Source organism: Macrotis lagotis, chromosome 7 (assembly GCF_037893015.1).
Source record: "Macrotis lagotis isolate mMagLag1 chromosome 7, bilby.v1.9.chrom.fasta, whole genome shotgun sequence".
NCBI lineage: Eukaryota > Metazoa > Chordata > Mammalia > Peramelemorphia > Peramelidae > Macrotis > Macrotis lagotis.
Window position 1 is genome coordinate 195,667,176 of NC_133664.1, and position 20,857 is coordinate 195,688,032.

The 20,857-nt window shown below is 34.0% G+C and overlaps 1 protein-coding gene across 1 annotated transcript in view; it reads left to right on the top strand.

The window, feature by feature from the left end:
- SLC15A5 (solute carrier family 15 member 5) overlaps positions 1-20,857 on the top strand; it is a 146,065-nt gene that overhangs the window by 107,374 nt on the left and 17,834 nt on the right. The window lies entirely within an intron of this gene.

Genomic DNA, 20,857 nt, shown 5'->3' on the forward strand with positions numbered 1-20,857 from the left:
CTGAGGCAGACAAATATGCTTAAATATTTCATGCTGTGCTTACTTTTATCATAGACTCAGTAAATAAATAGTGCAGAATGATTAGTCATGCAATTATTGTTTTACCATCACTTTATTTCTATGCCTTTCACCAAAACAATTTCTCTGCCACATTTATATCTTCTCACTTCCTTCTTGCTCTCCAATCCAAAAGAGCTATTTTTCAGGACCCGTTTCTTTTGTTACAATCACACATGATTCAAATTGACTGTTGTTATTTACATTGTCTAATTATTGTATATTTCATTTTTCTGATTGACTTCTATTACTTCACTTGTTTTTACATAAACCTTCACATTCTTTCCTGGATGTGTCCTATTCACTATTTCTTGTGGTACAGTATTATTCCTTAAGATTTGTATTCCACAATCAATGCCCAAATTGATAAGTATCTTATCATCTGTCCTGTCAATACAAGCTCTTACTTTCCATTTCTTGATCTACAAATAGTAATCCAATTATTACTATCTCTGGTATTGGAAAGGATATGGTAATAAACTGCTATGTGGATCCAATCAAAATCCCCAGACCATTTTTCCTTTCCCTGGCAACCATTGCCCTAAATGTGTTGTCTCTCCCAATGCAATATAAACTTCTTTAGGGCAGGGACAGTATCATTTTGGTATTTGTTATTACCATTATTTAGCATTTAGAAATTGTTTAAGAAATGCTTTCAAAAATTTATTCACTTTTGGTTAGCTAACTTTGTTTACGATTCCTTGCTACAATAACTGCTCTTCTGGATATTTTAATGATGACCCTTCTATCTTCTACAACATTGAAGAATATTCCTCAAAATAAAACCTGTTAAGAAAAGACATGGACATTTTAATTATTTTTAGCATAATTGCAAATTGTTTTTCAAAATGATATGACAAATACATTAGGACACCAATGTTATTTCAGTGTGCCTAACTACATACAGCCTCTCTAGATTTGAGTATTTTCATCTTTTGATATGTTTCACTGGGTGTGATTTGAAACCTCTGAGTTGTTTTGAATTTCATTTCCTTTATTATTAATGATTTGAATAATTCTTTCATTTCTGTTAATAGTTTCCCACTCTGGAGAACATTTGTTTAATCCTTTGATCACAGGGAAATGACTCCTGGTCTTTTATATTTGTATTAATTTCCCATTTATCTTAGCTATCAGACAATGAGAAAAGAAATTTAATGAATAAACCCCCCCCCCCAAATGGACAGAATCCTCTTTGTGACCAGTGGCATAGATGTTGCTCATGAAAAATTGTTAATTCCAAGTAATGGAAATTATCTGGTTTTTTTCTTTCCTTTAAAATCTCCCTTATCCATTATTTAGTTTAAACTTCTTTCCTTTGCCATAGTTGTGAAAGGCATTTGATCATGTCCTCTTCCCATTTTTATGGTTGATCTTTTGTATTCAAATTGGTATCTATTTATGCATATCATTGCATCTGTTATAAAGTATTACTGTAAAACTAATTTCTGCCTAATTACTCTCCTGTTTTCAGGATACTATTTGTCAAAGAATTCGTTCTTTCACAAATAGAGTAAATTCTCAGGTAGTGAAAGAATGGAATTTTGAGATGAATTCTTTCTAATTATTTCTATGTGAGCACTCTAATAATAAATTTTTATTTTTTACCAAATATTTTTATTATTATAATTTTATCTGATAATGAGATCATTTCTTCATTCCTACTTTTCTCCATTTCCTTTGATATTCTAGAATTTTAGTTCCTACAAATAAACTTTGTTACTATTTTGTCTATTCTATGAAGTATTTTCTTGGTCATTGCATATAATTCCAAATCTATAGATTAATTCAAATAATAAAATTATTTCATTTAATTGATGTCGCTCAAATATGGATATTGAATATCTGTCCAAATATTTTGCTTTCTTTTATTTCTATAAAGTGAACTTTAAACACACACACACACGCGCACGTGCACACACGCACACACACACACACACACACACATACACACACACACACAAACAGAAAATATATCCTAATATCCTAAGTGTGTCTTGGTAGATTAACTTCCAATATATCTTATGAATTTTGAAGTTATGCTTAATGCATTTTAAAAATCATTTTCTACTCTTTTTGATGCTGTAAAGAAATGTTATTATATTGAGGATTTATGTTGTCTGTTAATTTGAAGAAACTATTACTATCACAATTTTTTTTAATACATGAAATTTTCAGGGCAGCTAGGTAGCACAGTGGATAGAGCACTGGCCCTGGAGTTCAAATCTGGCCTCAGACATTTAATTACCCAGCAAGCCACTTAACCCCATTGCCTTGCAAAAACTAAAGAAAAAAAATACATGAAATTTTCTAAGTAAATCTTCATGTGACCCACAAGGAATACTTTTTTCCTCCTCTCTTTAATACTTGATTCTTATCTTATCTTATTTACTTGCTAAATAAAGGCATAGTAACATCTTTGCTCTACCTGTAAACTTATTTGGGAAGTTTCAGTCTGTGCCCATTGTGAATAATTCAAGTTACTGAGATATATATATATATATATATATATATATGCATGTTTATACATATGTATCTGTGTCTATATATATATATGTGTGTGTGTGTGTGTGTGTGTGTGCATATATGTGTGTACATACACACACACACACACACACACACACACACATCTGTGTATATAAAAAATTTGGAAACTTGGTCTCCCTATTTTACATAGGCCAGAAGTATAGTCACTCAAATGTCCATTTTCTGTGCTGATTAATGTATAGATACATCATCATCTATGCTAAAATTTAGAGAGTTTCCTATAAAAGTATAAAAAGCAACAAAAACATAATTAAAATGCCATTTTATCACATTGGAAAATGTCTTTATTTGCCTATATTTTTAACACATTAGAATAAATGAATGTTGTAGTTTGCCAGAATTTTTTCAGCATGTTTTCATAATTGCATGATCTTATTTTTTTGTTTATAATAATGTGTATATACATATGTGTCTGCATATTTCTCTACTTTTTAATTGGAACATTATTTACATTTTAAAATAAATATAAATTAGTCATATTAGTCCAAACTTCTCTTTCTATCCTTTTTTCCTTCCTCAGGTTATCTTAGGATAAATTTTCTCTTATAAAATAAATTTAGTAGAATTCTTTCTCAATTATTGAAAATAACAGAATAAAGGACTTAATGACTAAAATATTGATGATTCATGTACTCACTTGTTGATTTTATAGGTTTTAAAATTTCATACTCAATTTATTATCCTCTTATTCTATTTTATTAATAAATATTTTCAGAAATAAATTTCCCATGATAACTGTGTCCCTGAAAATTTGATATCTTGGTTCACAATTATCTTTCTCTTTCACATAATTATAAAATATTTTCATGATTTTTCTCTTGAGTTTCTTATTATTCAAGGTAACATTATTAATTCTATATCTAAGTATGTTTGATTGTAGTCTCTGTATTAATCACTAATATCAGGATGAAAGTATACTTAATATTTCATCTGGTATTATTTTTAATCTCTCTATGCCATAGCTTATTGTTTAGTTTTAAAGGTATCATCCTATGGTGATATATATATATATATATATATATGTATATATACATATATATATATATATATACACACATATATATATGCACACACACACACACACACACACACACACACACACACACACATATATATATATATATATCAATTTAGAAAATGGCATAATTCTTTCATATCTAACTTTTCAGATTGGTTTAGTTCTGTTATTTGCTTATCATTCTGCTAGATTTTTCCAGGTTTGAGAGAGTAACCTTTTCCATATGAAGTTAGATATTATGCTCTTCAGTGTATAAATGCATGTTAATAATAGTGTGACATATATGCTTCCCTTAAGAATAATATATAGTGACCTATTTATATTTCTTGACTTTTTGAATTTTTAAATTTCCCTTAACTGAAAGCAAGTAGAGATAGACATATAATGGATAGAGAACCGCCTTCAAAATTAGGAAGACTAGCTTCAAGATTTGCCTTTGAAACATATGTAATTCTTTGTAAATCACAACCTCTGAATTCTCTAAGCAACTTTTCTAACACTTTGAATTTCAAAGAAAGTACTAACCTCCCTCATTCAAGAGAGCTTCCTTATCCAAAACTTTCCCATATTAGTGAAATTACAGGCTCTATACTTATTCTGATTCCTAGTCTGATACCATGATTATAGCTAAAATTTTGTTTTAGCATCTCATTTTAACTATATATGTACATTTATTTTTAATATATTTTTGTATGCAAATTTTTCACCAAATTATTACCACTTAACTTTTCTTCTGATAAATTTTCTTGCATTTTTCTATTTCTATTTTCTAATTCAATCAAAAAACATTTGTCAAGTGTTGGTTATGCACTAAGTATTGTTCTAAATCCAAAAATAAAAAAAATGGAAACAATCTCTACATTCAGTGAACCTGCAGTCTCATGGAGAAGAAAATATGTAAGTAACTAAGTACAAGGTATGCACAGAGTTAAGTGTGAGGTAAACAGAAAAGTTAGCACTAGCTAACTTTCAGAAGGACTGCTGTCTTGTATGAGTCTTGAAGGAAGGACATGTTTTGAATAAGGAAATATGCATAGGGAAAGCATAACAGACACTGAGAATAACCAGTGTAAATGTGTAAAGACAGTAAATAGAACAATATGACTGGGCCATAAAATTGTTGTTAGGAATAATGAGAATCATGAAAGAGAAGATGATAAAGATCTTGATAAAGGGGATAAAAACCTTGAAATACCAAATGAAAGATTTTATTAAGTAATAGAAAGCTGCTGGACTTTGTTGAGTAGTGGAATGAGTATGATCAGACCTCTGCTCTAGGAAAAATCATTTTGGCAGCTATTTGTATGGTATTTTCCAGTAGGAAGAGAATTAAGGCAGAGAGAATAGTTAGCAAGCCATTGTATTTGTCCTGGTGAAGTTGATAATGGACTAAATTAACCTCCATTAACAGAAAGGGATTCTCCATTATTTAGTCCCATTTATCTACTTAGTCATTTGTCTTAGTTATGTCTGTTTTGAAAGCTCTGATTTCTGACTTGTTTTCCATACTAATATAATCTTTGAAAAGTATTACTTTTTTTTAACAATTCTGGATTTATTTGCAATTATTCAATAATGCCTGAATAGACAACAAGTTTCTTTGTCAGTTGGAACCTTTGAGTTCCTTTTCCTTCAACGTGTAATATTTATTCAATATGTTAACAACCTTTTAAAAAATTCTAATGTATTTTCTCTTCTGTTTTATGAATGAAATGTTGGTTAGTTTGTTTGACTGTCTATTTTCCAGACTTTCTCTCTTGATTTTTTGAAATTATTTTTGTTTATTTTTCTCATACTTTATCTTTCTCCCTTCCTCATTCTCTGACTGTCCTCTTTGACCCTCCTCCTTCAATTTCTGTTTCTTATATGAGGTCTCCAACACAAACTCAGGAAACTAGACTTTTTTATTCTCCCCAATTGTAGCTTTATAGATCCAGTTTAGTCTGTCCAAATAAACACATTAGGAAAAAGATCTGATTCTAGTTAGGTTTCTAGTCTCCTTTCTCTTGGATGTGGAAACACCTTTTAAGTTGCCTCTATGCTACCACAACTTCTTCCCTTACCCCAAGTTATCCGCACTTTTTATATAATGACTTCTATTTCTCAAGGGGAATCAGAGCTGGGCCACCACAAACAGATCATGGAAACCATATAATTCTACATTTTCTTTTAGCTAGCCCAAACCTGATACATAGGATATTCTGAGATAGGAATTGGTGAGTCATAATTTTAGGTATTTCATTTCTCTTCTATTATTTCAGAACATAAAGTTTTATTGCTATGTAGTATATAGTTTTTCTTATCTTGTAGATTTAGTATTCATTGCATTAAATTTGGCTTATATTTCCTTCCTTTGAGGTTGTAAGGTTGAAAAAGCTCATGATGATAACAATGTTGCCATCTTGGAGAGCTCAGCGTAACTTTCCTTTTCACAACTTTGACACTATGTCATTTGGTGCATATATACTTAGTGTTTTTTTTTCATTATCTATGGTGCCTTTAAGCATAATGTAGTTTCTTGGGTTCTTTTCTCTTGACATTATCAATTTTTAGTGTTGCTTCATCTGAAATCATTCTTGTACCTCCTGCTTTTTTTAAGAGTAGCCTGAAGCTGTGCAATCTATTTTAAAGAGACAACAATTGCTACTACAGCAAAGAGTTGCAGAATACACAATGGAGGTATATTTTTTAAATGCTATTTTAAGAAATCCTTGTGTGAATTTTTTGTGAGCTCTATAATATGTTCCAAATTTATCTTTTTAAAAAATATGGATTTTCCTCTATGATTATGCTTAAGGCAATGTGTGAAGGAGGCTCACTCTGATGTTATCCTCAGGTTCCATATATTGAAACTTTCTTCAAATAAGATCCTTTCTGTTATTTAACTTAATTTCTTTGGATTTGTGTGTATCTTACAGAGTATTTTTCTCTATACAAAGTAAAATTATATTAAGTTGCCCATTAATTATACTCATTTCCCTATATACTACAAATGCTTCTGTATATTGTTACTGCTTACCATTATTTGGGAATAGATGACATGTTGGATGTGATACAAAAGCAATGATTGAAACATAAAGTTAACATCTTTCATTTGGGGCAGTCAATGAAAGAAAGTGATTTCAGCAAGATAAGTCAAAGAATATATTCTGGTCATAGCAACATTTTGATTTATCAATGTGTATAGTTAAATTCTCCAAATCAATGCCTTAAAATTAGGAAAGAAGGAGGGAATGAAGGAAAAAAGAAGGTGAAGGAAGGAAGGAAAGAAGGAAGGAAGAAAGGAAGGAAGGAAGGAAGGAAGGAAGGAAGGAAGGAAGGAAGGAAGGAAGGAAGAAATGAAAGGTTTATCAAATACCTACTGTGAGTTAAATAGAACAAACTGGTCATTCAGTGGATAGAGTATCAGATCTGGAGACAGGAAGATTTCAAAATATGGTCTAAGACACTTAATAGTTGTGTGACTCTAGACAAGTCAATTACCTCTGTTTGTCTCAGTTTCCTTATCTGTGAAATGAACTGGATAAGGAAATAGAAATGGCAAAACCCTCCAATACTTTTTTTTTTGCAAGGCAATGGGGTTAAGTGACTTGCCCAAGGTCACACAGCTAGGTAATTGTTAAGTGACTGAGACTGGATTTTAATTCAGGACCTCTTGATTCCAAGGCTGATGCTCTATCCATTGTGCCACCTAGCTGTCCCTACCCCTCCAGTATCTCTGCCAAGAAAATTGAAAATGGGATCATGAAGAATCAATAATAACTGAAAATGACTCAACAACAATATTGAGAACTTAATAAATGACTGTGCACTAAGGCACTCTGTTAAGCACCTTACAATATTATTTTTTTTGATTCTCACAAAAAAACTTGAAGATAGGTATTATTATCATTCTCATTTCATATTTAAGTGACCCAAGGCAAACAGAAGTTGTGAACTTCCTAGAATTATACAATTAGTAAGTGTCTGAGATTAGTAAGCGTCAGTTCTTCCTGAATATGTGACCTTGGGCAAGTCACTTAATACCATTGCCCTAAATAAATTTTTTTTTAAATTCAAAAGGAGAAAAAATAAAGTTATAGCAATGCTAGGAATTTTATTATTAATAACTTATCAAACACTGCAATGATTATATTAATTTAAAAACCAGGACAGTGAAATGCACCTTATCCTAACAACTTTACTGATTTTTTTGTTAAATTGGCCATAACAATCATCAGTAGTTGAAGGCAGACTCAGGCAATGTATGAATTCCATTTCTCATCCCTGAATTTCATATTTAGAATTTTTTAAAACCTTTCATGACTTTCTAATGTCAGTTGAATGTATGTGAGGTTTTTTTTTTCTTATTGGCAAAGTTGATCAGTTATCACAACCTCACAGGCTCTAGGCTGTATTACTCATTTTTAGCACCACGACAGAAAATGGTGTGAATGCGGTAAATTCAAACGTATTCTTGAAATTTGACTGTGCAGACAGATAACTGTTAGAGTGACATTTTATGTACAAGTGAGAAAACTGATCCTTCTGGGATCTCCAACTCTCAAAACTCAAAGGGAGAAGATTCAAGACCAAACCCATCCTCCTACACTAATCATTTCAGGAATAGTTTAGCAGTAGAATAGCAATGCAAATATAAGGGAGTGAAGAAGTCAGTCAAACTGCTTATTTCTACTGTATCCCATTAGCAACAGTATCAATTTTCTCACACTTGTGAATTCCAACTTACCCTTATGACATAAATAACAAAATAGAATTCAGGGGAAATTATATCTTAGTTATGGACACACTGATAATAGAAAAAGTACAAAGCCAAATACCCAAGAGGAAAAGGGTAATTGGATGTAAGAAGAGGCCAAGAGATGCACCTCTTTACCCCTCCTTTACCACCTCCTCAAAGTTCAGAGGAGGAACAAAGAATCTAGGTATTTAATTTCCATCAAAACCATATTAAATAAAAATGAGATCCTTTTAAAACTCTCATTTGAATATCCATCAATTTTAGAGGTTGCTGACAGGCATGTCAGCATGAATCACTGAGTCACTTATAAAATAAGAACTTGCTGCTAGAAATAACTTGAAAAAAATGTGTATAAAGAAAAAATAGTGGTTCAGAATTCACAGGCTTGTTTCTGCTTTCAAGGTATATATTCTTTTTTACTTTAAATTTAGCATTTTCCCCCCAAGTTCAACTTCTAGATCCTGGCTAGAATGAGAAGAAAACTAGAGAGTTCCTATTATGTTACTCAAAGATAATGAAACTGAGAACCAGAAAGGGAAAGGAGCAGAGAATTGATGTCATAGACAGAGTCCTGGAATTGGAATCAGAAAGACTAGAATTCAAATCATAATGAAAATTTCCTTTAATATTAATTATACTCTTCTCAAAATCCAAAAGTGAGTATTTTGATTGTCTGCATTGTTTGATCTCATATAATATATATGAATAAGAGAATAAATTGTAAACAAAAATATTTTAGTTACACCTTGCACTATGTTGCATTATTTAAATTCAATAAATTTATTTCAAATTGATTAGGGATTTATTTAATTGTTTATTCATTCAGCTAATAAATACTGAGCACCCATTATGTTTAAGACACTCTTTTTGTGTTGTAAGAAAAACAAAACCTGTATTAATGATCCTTTAAAGGGTAGGAATCTTTAGAAATATTTAACTTACATTTAGTATTGTTAATTGCTTTTAATTAATGCTAATATAATTGATACTAGCCAGAGGCATTATTAAGCTATTTACAAATTATGATTTTCTGCTGAAACTTGTATGTTAATAGAGCTGAAATGAACCCTGTATAACATCTAGTACAAAGATCCTTAATCTGGGACCCTAAATCCATGAACTTGTTTGTTAAATTATTTTAATAATTGTATTTTAATATAATTGATTTCTTTTGTAATCCTATGTACTTTACTTTAAATATTTAAAAATATTCTATAAGCTGCCATAGTACTCTATAACAACAACAAAAAAGTGATTATGAGCCTCTGATCTAATCTCACCCCTTCATTTCAGAGATGAAGAAAAAGGTCAAAATAATGAAGTGACTTGCTCAGGGTCACTTAACTAGCTGCAAGCAGAACCAAGAGTACATCCCAAACATACTGGCTTTCTATCCATTGCTTTCCACTACATTTATACTGGCATGATTACTAAGGAGTGCTCTTTCTATATCTTCCCTTGACATGGACAAGGATCTTAACTTACCATTCTTTTCTCTCCTGGGTTATAGTCTTTTGTTTTAACAGCATGGATTTATTTTTAGAGTAAGTAAAATATCTTCTATATTGCTTGATCCTTCCACTTCTGGGGCTGTTCATCTCACATTACTTAGAAGAATCTTTCCAAAGATGGCTTCCTTTCCTTTCTTTTTAGTGTCCTCATTAAACCACATAAAAATCCCTCTTATTTCTATTAAATATACAACCTTGAATCCCAAGCCATTTTGAGTTAATTTATCCTTCATAACTTTAGATCTCCCTTCTTTTCAGTGTATACATAAATATTAAACTGGGATGCCTTTTATGATAAGTTTAAAAAATTAATCCAAACAAAGTAGGAATTAAGGAACAGGCATGTTTGTAAACTTCAGGTTACTTTTACTTGTTGCTGGAAAAAAATGATAAGCAATTTTCCCTAATAGATGGAAAAAAGTGAAACTCTTGAAAGAGTGTATTCCCCAGGAGAAACAAAGTAAGGAAAGTCGAAAGGTGCCATTATTCCTAGTGTATGCCTAGATATCTGGGGGTATAAGGAAAGAAATATAGATTCCCAAATTTTTTGTTTTAGCTTGTTCTGAATCACAGTCTCATTCCTACAACCTTTGAATTGCACATGTCCTTCTCCTATCTATAGTTCTGTTCAATACCAGTCTAAACAATCAGAAGATTCTCATGATTTATCTTTCCTTTTATAATTTTCTTTTATTATAATGAACTTAATAAACATCAACAAGTATAGTGACATTTGCTGCCAATGGCCTGTTGCTGGTATCTCCTCATTCATAATGGCTTTCTGCTCCTTCTTACCACCAGCACCTTTTTAAGATTAAATTTAAAACCAGAGCATGGAAGACTGGGTGAACAGTTCCAGGGTTAACCCAGAATCAACATGTACTGGCTCTCTCTCATTCTATATCTTGGATCCATCATCTGTCTCTCTGATACGAGGTGGCACCTTTGACTCAACCTTTTAAGCATTTATTTAACAATAAGGCAAAGGCAAGAATAGTAACATGTTACTCAGTATGTCAAATGCATTAATACTCAAAACATCACAATCCACACATAAACCTGGGTTACATTCTTACACCAAATGCACAATGTCCATAGAGGGGGAAGTGAGCTCAAAAAAAAAAAATTAACCAACATATGAGTGAGGGCAGTTTACAATTCCTTGTTGTTTTTTGTCCCTTCAGAGGAAAAAATGCCCCATACCAAGCCATTTATCTGCTAACTACTTACACACTTTCTAATTTTCATCATTCTTCTGCTGTTGATCAAACCCACTGCTGCTCACAAGCTAAGAAAGTAGTGACAAACTCTTTTAACCTGTAGTTATCCTGAAAAGGGCACTGAATGTGTTATATTATTGTGGTAACAAACAATTCCCTCAAGCCCAAAAACTACAAAGCCCATCCCACTGGCTCTCTGGCAGTGTTGATAAACCTCTTCTCTCATTAAGATTCTGCATTGACTATCTGCTCTCAGCTACACAAGTCTATTCTCACAACTCTGCTTCTCTATCTCAAAACCAAAGAGGGCAGAAGAGAGCAACAAGGTAGCTCAGAGAAGTATCAACTTTCTAAAACTATAAATGGCATTGGAAAGCAACAGTTTAAATTGTAGCAGAGTTCACTTCTTTGATGAATATGTTCACAGCCTTTTCTTCAGTTGATCTGCTAAGCAAGCCTCTCATCAAATCTCTCCTAAGATAGTAGCTGAACTCTTCCTGTTAACTGACTCTCCTCCTGACATCTTCATTCTCAGCTACTATAGACTTAATTGTCCTACTACCCAAATTGGAGCTTTCTGTTGATATATAATTCTTTTCTTAATGAGGTAAAAGTGATGAAACTCACTTTTCTAGATGATGATGATGATGATGATGATGATGATGATGATGATGATGATGATGACGATGATAAAAAGTAGTAGAAGCAGGAGCAGCAGCAGCAGCAGTAACAGTGGTATCAGAGAAGCTAGCATTTATATAGTATTTTAAGATTTTCTAAACACTTAATTTATGTGAAATCATTTGAGCAATCAAACTATTCATGTAAGAAAGAGATGGGAACTTATTTTTTTCTTTATTCCATTATTTTTCTTTACATAGAAATATTTTTTCTTTCTTTTTCAGAAAGTGGGTACTCCTTTCTTCTCTCTATTCCCTAAATCTTGATAACCAGTCATCACCCATCAGATCAATTGTCAAGTCTATGAAGATAATACCCAAATCTGTTTATCTAGTCCAATTCTCTCCTGAACTCCAATGCCACAATATTTGACTGGATATCTCCATGTCCCCAAATCATCTCAAACTTACCATATCTAAAACAGAACAGATTATCTTCCACAACCAATCAAACTTCCCTCCAAACAATAATTTCTGTTGGAGGCAAAACCTTAGAATAAACTCCGGTGATACCCGATCACCTCCAGGATTAAATGTAAAATCCTCTGGTTGATTTTCCCTGCCTATAATTCTCTCCTTCCTCAACTTCACACACTATATGCATGTGTGTGTGTGTGTGTGTGTGTGTGTGTGTATAAACATATATATATATATATATATATATATATATATATATATATATATATATACACACACACCATATCTTCAAAGGTCAATTTTTTGACTTATGAAATATTTTTAAATTGTTGACTTTTTAATTTGTTTTCTGTCAAATTTCTTCTCAAGTTTAAAAATTTCAAATCTTTTGTTCTATTATTTTGGAGAGATTCTACTCTTAAACTCATTGATTTAATCATGAACACTTTTTCTTTCCATTCAAATTATTTTCCTTTTAATTTTTTTTCTTTTATATGATCTAAAGTCACATATATTTTCACTATTAGTAGGAAATTTTGCATTCACTTTCTTCAAAAATAGAATTGTTGACCACAGTGTATTTACTTGATCTAGAATATTAGTTCATTTTTCCTTCTTTATTTGTCTTCACTGTTGGTTTATTTTGGTAAGGGGCTAGCCTAGATCTACCATTTTCTTCTGGATCTATCTTTCATCTTGCACCTTCTATTCCCAATGCTTTAAATATTGTTTTATCTTTCTTCCTTCCACTGATATGGGATACATTTTTTCCTATCCAGACTCCTACAGCATGATGACCTTAGCCTGCTTCAGTTGAGGTATATAGGGCTTTAACTATATTCTGGTTGTGTGAAAATTCTAAGAGAGAAGACTGATGACTACAACTTGGGTTATTTCCCCTTTCCCATAAGTGTGAAGGTATCTTCTCCTCTAACAAATTCTATACTTCTGAGTCTTTATACTACTTCATATTTGTGCCCTCTTTTCTTTTATGGAAATATAGTTTCTCCATAGTGGGACAGATTGAGGAAATGCTATGAGGTGGCAGAATAAAGGCCACCACAGTCAAAGTGGAAAATGCAAACCCATCAGATTATATCTCCTATGTGTATCAAGAACAGGCAGACTTGGAGAGACAGTGGTGAGTAGTATCTTTGGGTAGGTTGTCTCCTGCAATTTAGACAGCATTGCATTATTTGGAGGTAATTATGACTTTTCACCTCTTCTTACTAAAATATTAATTACCCTAACTTTGGTACATTTTTAGTTGCCTTTAGTACATGGAGTAAATTGACATTGGAATTTGTACTGGCTTCCCTGGTATGTCCCCTCTTCTGGCCTCCTAGCTTCCATTTTTTCATGCAGTTCTTGACTGGAAGAGGGAACTTATTCTGTCTCTATCCAATTTCATCATTAATGATCATGGAGTCCTTCTTCATTCATTTGCTTGTCTATCAACCACTTATCAATAGACTTGTCTCTCAACCACTTATCAAGAGACTATACAAAAACATTTATCTTTTTTAAAGGGAGATATTTTTACCTATTCAAACAAAAAAAAACAGAGTAAAAAGTTTGTGAACATGGCTAATGTGGAAATTTGTTTTGTATGGTTATACATATTTATATTTAGTTTTGTTCTTTTTTAATTGGCAAAGGGGAAGGAAAACAGAGAATTTGTAAATGAAAATTAAATAAAATTGGAAAAAATTTTAGATTTGTGACAAAGTAAATCAGGATCTCTTGGGATCATCCCAATTATCTGAATTTTTGTTAGGTATCAGCACCATGTTGCTAAGTTTTAGAATTCATAAACAAATTTTTATTCACTAGATCCTGGCTGCGTGAAAATTCTAAGGGAGGAGAAGACTGATGTCTTTGTATTTTTTGTCTTTTCTTTCCTTAAATTTTATTGAGGTTTTGCTTTTTAAATCATATTAATAGATTTTTCACATGGCTCAAGAGGTCTCTTGTAACAAAACTAAAACTAATAATGCATTGATATCATTATCTGAGAGGGCATGCAACATTTTATATCTTTAGTATCTTTCTACCTCTCTATTTTAAAAAAAAAAAATTAGCATATATTTCAATCTAGTGTCATCCAAAGCAAACACTAGGATTTATTCAACTCTTATGGAACTGGATAAGGAAAAATAAGTGAATGTATCTGAACATATTTTGTAATCTATTAAGTGTAACTCCTATTATTAACAGAAAGTTTTTATTGCTAATAGTTAAGAAAAGATTTTAACAACCCTAAAAAGCAAATTAGAGACAAGAATTCAGTGATTTTGAAAGTCATCTATTGTATTTTATTAATAGATGGCCTATCCAACAATAACATTAATAATTAGATAAGATGTCAAATACTAAATCTAAAATGTATTATGAGTTTTTTGCAAGGTATTGAATTTTTTTATTTTTTTATTCTCATTTTGTACAAATTTTTTTTACATTAATAAAATATTCTTGTTTACAAGTAAACAAAATACCCCTCCTCCCCCATGAATATAGATAGATTTGCTTGGGCAAAAAAAGTAAAGGGGAGAGAAAAAAAATTAAAATTAAAAAAAGTAATAGTAATAATTGTAGGTATGGCCAGGTGGTGCAATGGACGAAGCACCAGCCCTGGAGCAATGAGCACCCAAGCCCATATCCAGCCTCATAAACCCAACAATCACCCAGCTGTGTGACATGAAAGCCATCTGATCCCCACTGCCCTGCAAAAACCAAAAAAAAAAAGAAAAAAAGACCCAAAATAAAATAAAATAGTAATAATAGTAGGGGTGGGTGGGTGGCAGACAGAGCATTGGCCCTTGAGCCAGGAGCACCTGGGTCCAAATCTGCCCCCCAACACCCAAAGATTACCTTGCTATGTGGCCCCAGGCAGGCCATCCAGCCCCACTTGCCCTGTACCCTCCCCCAAATAATAATAACAAAAAAAATGTGCTTGAGTCTTTGTTCCAACACCAACAACTCTGTCATGGGTGGATCTCATTCTTTATGGTAAGTCCATCAAAAAAGGTACTGACATATTTTTCCACCTTCGCCTTTGCTGATCACAACTCCTTCCTTTCTTATTTCTCCACTACCATGTACTCTATTTTCTCTCTCCTTTCACTCTGGCTCTGCTGTAGGGTCATTGATTGGCTCAGCAGACAGATCCCTGGTCCTGGGGCCAAGAAGCCCTGAGCCCCCATACCACCCCTTAGGCCCAGAATCCACCTGGCCCCATGGTCCTAGGCAGGCCTTCCAATCCCAGCCCCTTGCAAGAAGTAAGAAAGAAAATGTATTATATCTGACCACTCTCCCCCCACGGTCCATCCTCTCCTCCTTTATTCATATCCCCACCCCTTCCCCCTGCTCCCTCCTCCTTCTTACTCCAGATGCCTATACCCCATTGAGTATATATGCTGGTTCCTCTCCTAGACATCTGTGATGAGAGTAAAGGTTCCTTCATTCCCCCTTGCCTCCCCCCCTTCCATATCATTGCAATAGCTCATTGTAATAAAAAAATCTTATGTGAAATATCTTGGACTATTCCCCCTCTCCTTTTTCTTTCTCCCATTCCATTTCCCTTTTTTTTTCTATTGACTCCGTTTTTACACCACATTTTATCTTCGAATTCAGCTTTCTCCTGTGCTTCAACTATAAAAGCTCCCTCTACCTGCTCTATTAACTGAGAAGGTTCATATTAGTATTATCAGTGTCATTTTTCTATGCAGTAATACATGCAGTTCATCATCATTAAGTCCCTCATATTTTCCCCTACTCCTCCAATCTCCATGCTTCACCTGAGTCCTGTATCTGAAGATCAAACCTTCTGTTCAGCTCTGGCCATTCCAAAAGGAACATTTGAAATTCCCCTGGTTCATTGAAAGTCCATCTTTTTCCCTGGAAGAGGACATTCAGCCTTGCAGGGTAGTTCATTCTTGGCTGCATTCTAAGCTCTTTTGCCTTCCAGTATATTGTATTCCAAGTCCTATGAGCTTCCAATGTAGTTGCTGCTAAGTCCTGTGTGATCCTGACTGCAGCTCCATGATATTTGAACTGTGTCTTTCTGGCTGCTTGTAATATTTTCTCTTTGACTTGGGAGTTCTGGAACTTGGCTATAATATTCCTAGGGGTTCGTTTTTTGGGATCTATTTCTCTGGGGGATCAGTGGATTCTCTCCATTTCTATTTTGCCCTCTGCTTCTAGAATATCAGGGCAATTTTCCTGTAGTAATTCTTTGAAAATGATGTCAAGGCTCTTTTCCTGATCATGACTTTCAGGTATTGCAATAATTTTTAAATTATCTTTCCTAAGTCTGTTTTCCATATCAGTTGTTTTTTCAATGAGATATTTCACATTTTCTTCTAATTTTTCATGTTTTTGGTTTTGAAGTATTGATTCCTGATTTCTGGTAAATTCATTAATCTTCCTGCATTCTATTCTTTGTCTGAAGGATTTGTTCTCCTCGGAGAATTTTCTTATCTCTTTTTCCATCCGGCCAATTTTGCTTTTTAAAGCATTCTTCTCCTCAATAACTTTTTGAACTGTTTTATCCATTTGACCTAAGCTGGTTTTTAGCATGCTATTTTCTTCAGCATTTTTTTGGATTTCCTTGACTAAAGCCCAATTTTTGTTTTTCTTGGAGTCTTTAGATGCAGGAGCTTGTGCTCCCTCATCTTCAGACTAAGTATTTTGGTCCTTCTTGGGCTCATTTGCAAAATATTTCTCAATAGTCTTCTTTTTGTTTCTCTGCTTGCTCATTTTACCAGCCTGGGCCTGGTTTGGGGTGTTTCTTGAGCTTTTGGGACACTCCCACAAGGTCCTCAGTGTGTGAGGCTCTGTCCTCCCTCCTGGTCTGTGAATGACCATAAGCACCTCCCTCTGCCAGGGGGCTAAGGTGGAGGGGGCCCTGCTGTTCTATGGGGGGGCCTAGACTGCAATCAGGATCTGAATGTGGTCAGAGCCCCAGAGTCCTGTTCCAGAGGCAGAGGACAGAGCTCTGCAGTCTCTCTTCACTCGCCTCCCTCAGCTCAATGGGCTCATGTCCTGCAGGTTCCTGCTTAGGGCTCTGCCTGCTTCTGTTTCCTGGATCAGGGCTGGGGAAAGACCTGTGTGCCCTGAGGGCTGGGCTCCACTTGCTAGCTCTGGCAGAGGTCCCCCGCTGTTCCCCTACTTTGTGCCTGGTGCTCCTCGGGGTGCAGCTCTGGAGACTCCTCCGCTGCTGTGAGCTGAGGCTCCCAGCACCCTGGGGCTGCCTCCAGGAGGCTGAAGTTCTTTGGCTCTGGCAGGCCACCCCTCTGGCAGGTCGCCTCTCCGATCCCAGGGACCAGAGCCTTTCTTCTCTTTTCCAGGTTACCTTGAGTAGGAGAACTGCCTCACTCGGTCCCTTTGTGGGTTCTGTCTCTCAAAAGTTTAGTCCTTAGCTTATGAGTTTTATCAGAGCGCTCCTAAGACTCAATCCCTTCTTGTCGCCATCTTGGCTCTGCCCCCTGTATTATGAGTTTTAATGAAAACTTCATCTTGTAACACATCTTCAGTATTCAAAAATGACACAACAAAAATTACTCAGTACATATTGTGATCAAGGTACATTGAAGGCAGCCTCAGATACTTACTAGCTAGCTGCATGACAAATCATTTATCTCTGATAGCCTCACATCCAAGGTCATCTCTAATCATCCTGATTCATATCTGGCCACTGGACATCCTCTCTCAAATTCAATTCAAATACATGTTATGGAATCATCTCCCTGAAAATGAAGGATTAGCATTATCATCAAACTGAAGGCATGAAGGAGGAGTATATAAAACTTAGTTAAGACAATGTTCAAATCAATTCAGTTCAGCATATATTTCTTTAGACTACATATAATGAATCCTAGTTTATCTACATAAACTGCAGCAAATGTATGAAAAAGGACTCCAAAATGATTAAAGATAAAATTGGATAGAAACATAGTAAGCTCCCCCTTCCAGTCAAGAAGTGTCTGAAAAAAAATGGAAGCTGGAGGAGGTCTTGCCAGGCATGCCAGTACAAATTCCAATAAATAAGTCTGAAGCTATTGAAACCAAAGACCAGAGCTAACCCAAGGAACCCAGCCAGGCTCCTATAAATAAACAGAAAGCCAAGTCAACACTCTAGACAAGAAGATCACACATAATTGTATGTTCCAGTAGTGGTCCTTAAACGAAATCTAAGCCCTAGTCTGGAAGAGCAGAGACAGGGAAAGAGCAAGATCAAACAGATTACTTTGAAGGGAGATAGGACCTGGCTGCATACTTTTCAGAACACTGGAAACTAAAGCAGATGACAAAGCCAAATCAACATTGGTGCCAATATCTCCCTGGTGCCAAGGTCAGAGAAGCTATTTAGAGGACATGAGACCAGTTTGATTTCCAGCATCCCCCTGGTACTACTGCAGTGGGCAGATCCAGGTTGCAACTGAGGATTGTACAAGAAGAAAAAAGAGAATATAGTCACGATGGACTACTAGAAAATTAAGATGGAAGTCAGAGATTGAAGCAGAGAATGAGTTCGATTACTAGGCACCCTACCTGACCTGATAGAAACATTGAGACTACAGAGGAGGGAGGATCAAAGAAAGACTATTCCATCAGAAGATCCATATCAAGTTCAAAATCCTAAATCAAGAACAAAGACTGAACTTATGAGTGCATTAACCACAATGAAGACATACTTCGAGCTAAGAAAGCACTGTTAAGTCCAAAAGAAGAAAGTAATTCATGACTTTCATCTACAAGCAGAATTTTAAAAAAAGACAGCCATGAGAAGTACAAGACTCGCTGAAAGATATGAAACAAGATTTTTTAAAAAGGAAATTAAAAATTAAGATTTCAGGGTAGGGGGAGGCTGCATCTAGATGGTGCAGTGGATACAGTATGGATCCTGGACGCAGGAGGACCTGATTTCAAATCCAACCTAAGATCTCTTACTAATAGCTACTTTTTTGGTTGTTGTCTGTTTCTTCAAGGCAATGAGGTTAAGTGATAATAAATATCTTAAAATAGAAAGTAGAGAGCATTACCTAAGTAGTGGACTCCTTAAAAAAATGGAGTTAATGAGCAGAACTCAGTGACTTTTCAAGAGAAAACTTTTAGAACAAAGTCAAATGTTTGAAAAAGTAGTAAATTTAAAGTTTCTTTATCAAAAACAACTTGCCTAGAAAAACAGATAAAGTGGGACAGCTAGGTGGCGCAGTGGATAAAGCACCAGCCCTGGAGTCAGGAGTACCTGGGTTCAAATACAGTCTTAGACAATAATTACCTAGCTGTCTGGTCTTGGGCAAGCCACTTAACCCCATTTGCCTTGCAAAAACCTAAAAAAATAGATAAAGGAAAGATAATTTAAACATCATTAAAGTCTTTGAAAACTATAACTTACTTAAAGAAACACTGAAATAGCATATTTCAGGAAATCTTAAAAAAACCTGTTTAAATATTTTAGAACCATAAGGCAAAAGAAAAACAGAAAGATTCTGCCTATCACTTCCTTAAAGAAAGTTAAAGTTCCAAAGTAAAAGCTCTTAAAAATAACATACACAAAATTCAGGTCTTCCAAGTCAAAGAAAAAAAAATTGTAATTTGGGAAAAAATGAATTCAAGTTTTAAAAAACCAGTTAGAATTACATAAGTAATTGTATAAGATCTTTTCACAGTGAAAGGAAAATGACTAAACAGTTCTCAAAAGAAGAAAGAAATATTATCAACAATGAAATAAAAACTGTTCTAAATTACTAATAATAGAAATGCAAGCTTATTTCATCACATAATTATACAATTTGTTATTTAATCAATTTCAAATTAAACCATACTTTATCCATTTTCAGGGCAGCTAAGTGGGCACAAAATCAGAAAATACCAGAACCAAATCCAGGAAGACTCATCTTCATGAATTCAAATATATTTTCAGATACTTACAAGCTATGTAATCCTAAACAAGTCAGTTTACCTGAGTTTCCTCTTCTGTAAAATGATCTGGAGAAGGACATGGCAAACCACTGCAGTATCTTTAACCTCAACTTGGAGCAGGAAGAGTTGAACATGACTGAATAATAACTCTAGGTTTTCAGGTCTTTGTACTATATAGCTGGATACATATGTACATATGATATATACATGTATACATATACATGTATATATATATACAGAGAGAGAGTGATGACAAGTAGATAGATAGATAGATAGATAGATAGATAGATAGATAGATAGATAGTTAGATAGATAGATAGATAGATAGATAGATAGATAGATAGATAGATAGATAGATAGATAGATAGATAGATGATACCCCAGATAATTGGGACTAAATCTTTCTGTAATCTACTTTCCATCTTGTTTCTGTTTCTTCCTTTTTTTCTTTCCTTATGTTGAGTGAAAAATGCTTCTCTCCCCAATTGTCTATGTAGATTTCATTCCTTTAACCAATTGAGATGAAAAGTGATGTTCATGCTTCCTTGTATGTATAGTCTTCTATTTGTAAGTCATGATTTTATAAGATAATTTTCCCCATCCTCTCTCTTTCCCTCCAAGTATATGACTGGTTCCCTTCTTTTTCATTCTTTAAAGCATAACACAACCACTTTTAAGTCTTCTGTCTGATTAAATTCCCTCTATAACTCTTGATAATCATATATATTTTATGGCTTACA